Source organism: Neophocaena asiaeorientalis, unplaced genomic scaffold, assembly GCF_003031525.2.
Source record: "Neophocaena asiaeorientalis asiaeorientalis breed wild unplaced genomic scaffold, Neophocaena_asiaeorientalis_V1.1 scaffold220, whole genome shotgun sequence".
NCBI classification, from domain to species: Eukaryota; Metazoa; Chordata; class Mammalia; order Artiodactyla; family Phocoenidae; genus Neophocaena; species Neophocaena asiaeorientalis.
The window spans coordinates 2,528,349-2,535,439 of NW_020174042.1; positions in this window are offsets into that span (position 1 = coordinate 2,528,349).

Below are 7,091 nucleotides of genomic sequence, written 5' to 3' on the forward strand. Positions count from 1 at the left end.
TAACATAGTGTTGTAGGTCAAATATTTCAAAAACAAACAAACTCATAGAAAAAGAGATTTGTGGCTACCATAGATAAGGGTGTGGGAAGGGGGAATTGGATGAAGGCGGTCAAAAGGTACAAACTTCCAGGTAGAACATAAATAAGTACTAGGATGTAATGTACAACATGATGAATACAATGAACACTGCTGTATGTTGTATGTGAAAGTTGTGTAGAGTAAGTTCTAAGAGCTTCATCACACACACAAAATTTTTTTTCTATTTCTTTAATTTTATATCTATATGAAGTGATGGATGTTCACTAAACTTGTGATAATCAGTTCATTATATACGTAAGTCAAATCATTATGCTGCACACCTTAAACTTACACAGTGCTGTATGTCGACTATAGCTCAAAAAAACTGGGGGAAATAAAGCATGCAGTAGAGCTAGATTTGGCCCATGACCATAGTTTGCCAACCAGAAGAGCTGAAAACTTTTAATGAACAGATAAATGGGACTTTCCTGGTGGTGCAGTGGTTAAGAATCCACCTGCCAATGCAGGGGACACGGGTTCCAACCCTGGTCCATGAAGATCCCACATGCCACGGAGCAACTAAGCCCGTGCACCACAACTACTGAGCCTGAGCTCTAGAGCCCGCGAGTCACAACTACTGAGTCCACGTGCCACAAATACTGAAGCCTGCGCACCTAGATCCTGTGCTCCACAACAAGAGAAGCCACGACAATGAGAAGCCCGCGCACCGCAAGGAAGAGTAGCCCCTGCTCACTGCAGCTAGAGAAAGCCTGCGCACAGCAACGAAGACCCAACACAGCCAAAAATAAATTAAAAAAAAAAAAAGAATCCACCTGCCAGTGCAGGGGACACGGGTTCGAGTCTGGTCTGGGAAGATTCCACATGCTTCGGAGCAACTAAGTCTGTGTGCCACAATTACTGAAGCTCGCATGCCTAGAGCCCGTGCTCCGCAGCAAGAGAAGCCACTGCAATGAGAAGTCCGTGCACCGCATCAAAGAGTAGCCCTTGCTCGCCGCAACTAGAGAAAGCCTGTGCGCAGCAACGAAGACCCAACACAGCCAAAACTAATAAATAAGTAAATTAATTAATTTTAAAAACAGATAAATGGCTTATAACCTATTTCAAACTAAAAAAAAAATCAGTGATATGGGCCATCTTTTCATATGTTCACTAGGTATTTGTGTTTCTTCTTTAGTGATTGCCTCTTAACAAGTTACACCCATATGTTTCTATTGAATCATTCTATTTTTCTTACTGATTTGTAGGGACTCTTTGTATGTGGGGAAAATTAACCCTTTTCCTATTATATAGGTCACAGATATTTTCTACCAGTTTATCTTTTCACTTTGTGTAGGGGGTCTTTTGCCATTATCAAATCTGTCAATCATTTCCTTTATGCGTTCTGAATTTGACGTCATGATTAGAAAAGTTCTTCCCAATGCATGATTCAAAAAATATTTTTCTATATTCTCTTCTAATATTTTAGAATGTGTGTGTGTGTGTGTGTGTGTGTGTGTGTATGTGTGTTTATATTTTCATCCTTTTGGAATTTGAAATCATCTTTATCCATTCATGGTCATCAGGATAATTGTATCTTCATATGATGGTCATCACATAGGTCTTACAATCAGAAGGAACTCCAGAGGTCACCCAGAGTCCTTGAGCTTCTGGGGAAGGGCAGAGGGTTTCAACCTGACCTCCAAGATTGTAAGGACTCATCCAGACTTTTCTCTTGAATTTCCCAGGAGGAAAGATGTCAGTAATTTTATTTACAGCTTTAGAATTGTTAAACCCAAGCCAAGACTTGTCCCCCTTGTCTCTCCAGCCTTATCTCCCTCTGTTCTTCTACATATACCCTTTGCTCTACTTATTAAATCTGGATTTCCTGGAACTTTCCTGCATCCATGCCTTTGCTCAAACTGCTTTGTTCTCATTGATTTGGGCACGCTTTGTTCTACCTGTCTGTTAAGGCCTAACTTAACTGCTTCAGCTCTCCATGAAGTCTTCTTTGATTTCTCAAGTCTGCCTGAATTCTCTCTCTTCTCTACCCCTAAGGCAGGAAAAGTGCTACCTAGGAAACTCAGGTTATTTTCTGCCAGGTACCATCATTATCTGTACACCTGTCTGATTTCCTTACTTAACCTTCTTTGGAGCATCTTTATAGACTCATGGTGCCTGGCATATAGTAGGATTTAGTCCATGTTGGATGGCTAAATGAATGAAAGATTCTAGGGCTGCTTGTATGTGTTTCCTGTGCCTCGTTTTAAATACCCCAAAGCCTAGTGTATGAAGGGAGGGAGAAAAAAGAGGAAAAGTGGGAGAAGCACAAACTGGTGCTCCTTGCCTGGAGAGCTGCTTCTAGGCCAGCAGGTATGCTGGCACTGGGAGGGAAAGACACAGGGCAGGGAAAGTAGAGGACTGGCACCCTGTTCACCATCTTCTGGCCCCAGGTGAGCCAGCACTGGGATTCATGTGTGGAAACTGACAAGTATGAGTCATTCCTAGGAAGATGAAGAACTATTTGTTTTTCTAAGAAATATCCTCACTTCCTTTCATTTCTCTTTTTAAAAATATTTTTTAAAAATTAAAAATGTTGAAGTATAGTTGATTTACAATGTTGTGTTAATTTCTTCTGTACAGACAAGTGATTCAGTTATACATATATATACATTCTTTTTTGGGTAATATTCTTTTCCATTATGGTTTATCATAGTATACTGAATATAGTTCTCTGTGCCTTTCCATTTCCTAAGGATGAGTTGTCTCCATGGGGGTTGGAGGGACGTGGCAGGCTGGCCCAGTAGTAGGTGGTCAGCAACTTGGTCCCCACTTAAAGCAAGAAGGCAGAGAAGGAAAAATTACTAGATCAGGAGACCTAGGCTTATGAGGAACCTCAGGAAGTCCCTGCCTGATGGGGGAGGTTTGTCTCTGGCCTCAGGGAGTCCTACTCTGAGAGGAGGCACAGGCCCAGTCCTCCAAAGAGTTTTCCTTCCTAATCCTCCCTGGCACCACAGTTCCTGATTCCTTTTCTACTTCTCTGGCCACCACTTTTCCATCTCTCTGCTTTGTCTTCCCATGCCATATTTGTCAGTGTTCCAAAGGGTCGTATCCCCAGAAATTTGAATTAATCTGATTTTCCATTCTTGTAGCCATACCTGCAAAAATTTGACTCAGGTCAAAAACTTTAAAGTCATCCTTGAGTCTTCTCATTTTCTCACACTGTGTATCTAATCTGTGAGCAGATTCTTACAGCTTTATCTTCAAAACCTACCCAGAACCCAACCATTTCTTATCACCTTCACTACTACTACTTCTGAGTCTACAGCACTATCATTTCCTGTCTGGATTACTGCAATAACCTCCAAGTGGTCTTTCTTCTTCTGCCCTTGCCCTTCTTTAGCTATGCTCAGTGTAGTCACTACAGTGATCCTGCTAAAAATTTAGATCATTTTCCTTCTCTGCCAAAACTCTCACTTAGAGTAAAAGTCAAAGTCCTTAAAATGATCTACAAAACCCTGTATGATTTAGCCCCCTGTTACCTCTGGGCTTTCACCTGCCTTATTCTCTTCATTGCTCACTCACTCTATGCCAGCCATACCTGGCTGCTTACTGATCCTAGAACATAGAAGGTGAGCTTTCATCTCAGGGTGTTTGTACTTTCTGTTCCCTTGGCCTGGCAATTTGTTCTCCTAGGTATCTGCATGACTCATGTCCTCACTTCCTTCAGGTCTTTTCTCAGATGTCATCTTTCCCTGGCCATCCTTTATAAATTTCAACCCTGGATACTTTCTATCTCCTTTCCTTGCTTTATTCTTCTTTGTAAAACCTGTCACCACTATTATTATTTTCCTCTAGAAGGTAAGATTTGTGAGAGCAGGTTTTTTTTTGGGGGGGTGTATTTTTATATACTGCTGTATCCCTAGTGCATAGAAGAGTGTCTGGTACACTGCAGGCACTCGATTAGTACTTGCACTTGCTGGATAAATGAATGACACATTTATTTGTTCAAGGAGTACCACTATGTTATACCTGTGTACTCCTTATCTCTTTCCTGATTTCCAAGCTCACATTTCCTCCTGAGCATCTCTGCAGAAAATCTGTCATCATCTTAATCTCAGTTTGGCCAGCTAGACTCATTATTATCTCCCCTAGTGCTTCAGTAAACCTTAGGCCTTATTTCTGTGAATAAGACACCTCCAAAACTTGGCTCTTTCTTCTTTGTGATTTCTCCCTCCATATAGCAGGTCTCTAAATCTTGTTGAGTCCATTTCCTAAGTCTTGCTCCAGCTTATCTCCTAGTCTCCATTCCCACTGTCTATGCTTTAGTTCAGGTGTAAGTCTTTTACTCAGTGTAGAAGTCTACAAGGTAGTCTCCAATCCATTTTATTCACTGCTACCATTTTAATTCTCCTGATGAAGAGATTTGCTTAGATACTGCTCTCTCCACAAACCTTCTGTGGCTGCCCATTATCTGTTGAATTAAGTAGGAAAGCAGTCCAAAAGTGATGATTTGCTATTCTCTGTTCAGTTTATTTTTTTAACATGTATTTTTTAAAATGTTTTATTTATTTATTTACTTACTTACTTATGGCTACATTTGGTCTTCATTGCTGCGCGTAGGCTTTCTCTAGTTGCAGGAGCGGGGGCTACTCTTTGTTGTGGTGCGTGGGCTTCTCATTGTGGTGGCTTCTCTTGTTGAGGAGCATGGGCTCTAGGCGCGTGGCCTCTAGTAGTTGTGGTGCATGGGCTTCAGTAGTTGTGGCTCATGGGCTCTAGAGAGCAGGTTCAGTAGTTGCGGCGCACAGGCTTAGTTGCTCCGGGGCATGTGGGATCTTCCTGGACCAGGGCTCAAATCCGTGTCCCCTGCATTGGCAGGCAGATTCTTAACCACTGCGCCACCAGGGAAGTCCCTTAATATGTATTTTTATTTATTTATTTATTTTGGCTGCGCTGGGTCTTCGTTGCAGCACGTGGGATCTTCCTTGTGGCATGTGGGATTTTTGTTTGTTTGTTTGTTTTGCGGTACGCGGGCCTCTCACTGTTGTTCTCCCGTTTTGCGGAGCACAGGCTCCGGATGCGCAGGCTCAGTGGCCATGGCTCATGGGCCCAGCTCCTCCGCGGCATGTGAGATTCTCCCGGACTGGGGCACGAACCCGCGTCCCTGCATCGGCAGGCGGACTCTAAACCACTGCACCACCAGGGAAGCCCGGAATTTTTTTTTAGTTGCGGCATGCGGGCTCATAGTTGCGGCATGCAAACTCTTAGTTGCAGCATGCATGTGGGATCTAGTTCCCCGACCAGGGATTGAACCCTGGGCACCTGCACAGGGAGCACAGAGTGTTACCCACTGGATAACCAGGGAAGTCCCTCTCTGTTCATTTTAACTGCCCCCTTCTGGAATGCCCACTTTCTCTCATTGTGGATTAAAACTGCTGCACTCTTCAAAATACAATTAATCTTCTCTGGAGTTCTGGAGAGAAAACAGGGCTAGAGAATTAGACACCAGAGTGTACACATTCTTTACTACAGTACCAAGAAAGTATAGAGATGTAAATCTCTCCTAATCCTTTAGCCAAAGGTCAATTTTTCCAGAGCAACTGATGTCATCATCACCCTGACTTTTTCTAGAGTTACTGTTTATGCTTCTATTTTTCCCACCAGTTAGGAACTTTTGGGAACAATGACACATCTCATTCAGTTATGAACCTCAATGCACTTGATTCTAGGAGACATCCAATAAGTACAGAAGGCAGTAAAGGTTTGGGATTGGATTACCTGGTTTAAACCCGTTGAATGTCAGAACTGGAGGGAGATTTAGAGGTCACCTTTCAACCCATTCATTGTGTTGCTGAAATTCGGCCTCTGTTCACTGGTGCCTAATAGAAACATGGAGACAGTTTTGTGTGAAGTAGAAAAGAACAGCTTTATTGCTTTGCCAGGCAAAGGGGGTCACAGTGGGCTAATGCCCTCAAGACTGTGTGTCCCGCCCTGGAGGAGGTAGTGAGGAGTCTTACTGTGTTCAAGGAGCAGGGAGTGGTCAGCTCGTGGACATTCTTCTGATTGGTTGGTGATGAGGTAATCAGGAGTGCATCATCAACCTTCTGGTTTCAACTGGTCTGGGGTCTACATGCTTGTGGGCAGCCTACAGTTAACTTCTTCCACCTGGTGGGGGCAGGGGTTCAGTATCTGCAAAACAGCTCAAAGGACATAGTTCAGAATATTATCTATAGTCCTTCAGGAAGAACTAAAGGTCCTTGACTTTGTTTAATGGCTAAAGTATTATTATTGTGTCTTGCTTGACTGTTTTTCTTTCTTTCTGCATTTTTTTCAGTTCTCTGATTAAATTTATTCTTCGACTAAATTTTTTTTTACAGACAAAAGGCAGGCAGAGGATATGGGTGGGGGTCTGTTCTGGTAAGGCCTCATAGGGTCGTGCTCCCTTACAATTTGTAAATGGGGAAAGTGAGGCCCAGAAAGGGTAGGACTTTGTACCAAGTCAATGACCCAGGACCAGAAGCCAGACATCCTGATTTCCAAGTGGGTCTCCTTGGTAAGCCTTTGTGCTTCCCTTCGAGATTCAAGTCTCTCGGACTCCCACCTGGGCCCCTTCTCCAACCCTTACGCATTACCCTCTCAGTGACCCTCACCTTTCCTCCCTCCCCTTGGGTGTGCCGGGTTCACTGGTTCCAACAGCGACGCTCTGAAACCTAGCCATGTTCAGCCCTTGTGGAGATTAGTCACGTCACCGTTGACTCCTCCCATTGGCTCGAGGGATGGAGCGCGGCGCTATGACGTCACACGCCCAAAGGGGAGGAGCGGTGAGGGGAAGGAGGAGGGAAGTGGGGCTTCAACATGGCGGCTGTGGCAGTGGCGGTGGCTACGGTGACGGCCTGGCCTCGGGAGAGCAGAGTTGGAGGTGGTGGTCTTCGCTCTCCCTAGGGGCCTTCAGGAGCTCAGCGGGGACCGAGCCTGGGAGGCCGGTCGGCGGCAGCACCTTTCGGCTTCTGGGACAGCGGCGCCAGCGTTCAGGTGAGGGGGCCTCCCGCTGGGGGAGGGGGAGAGGGGCGGAGTTG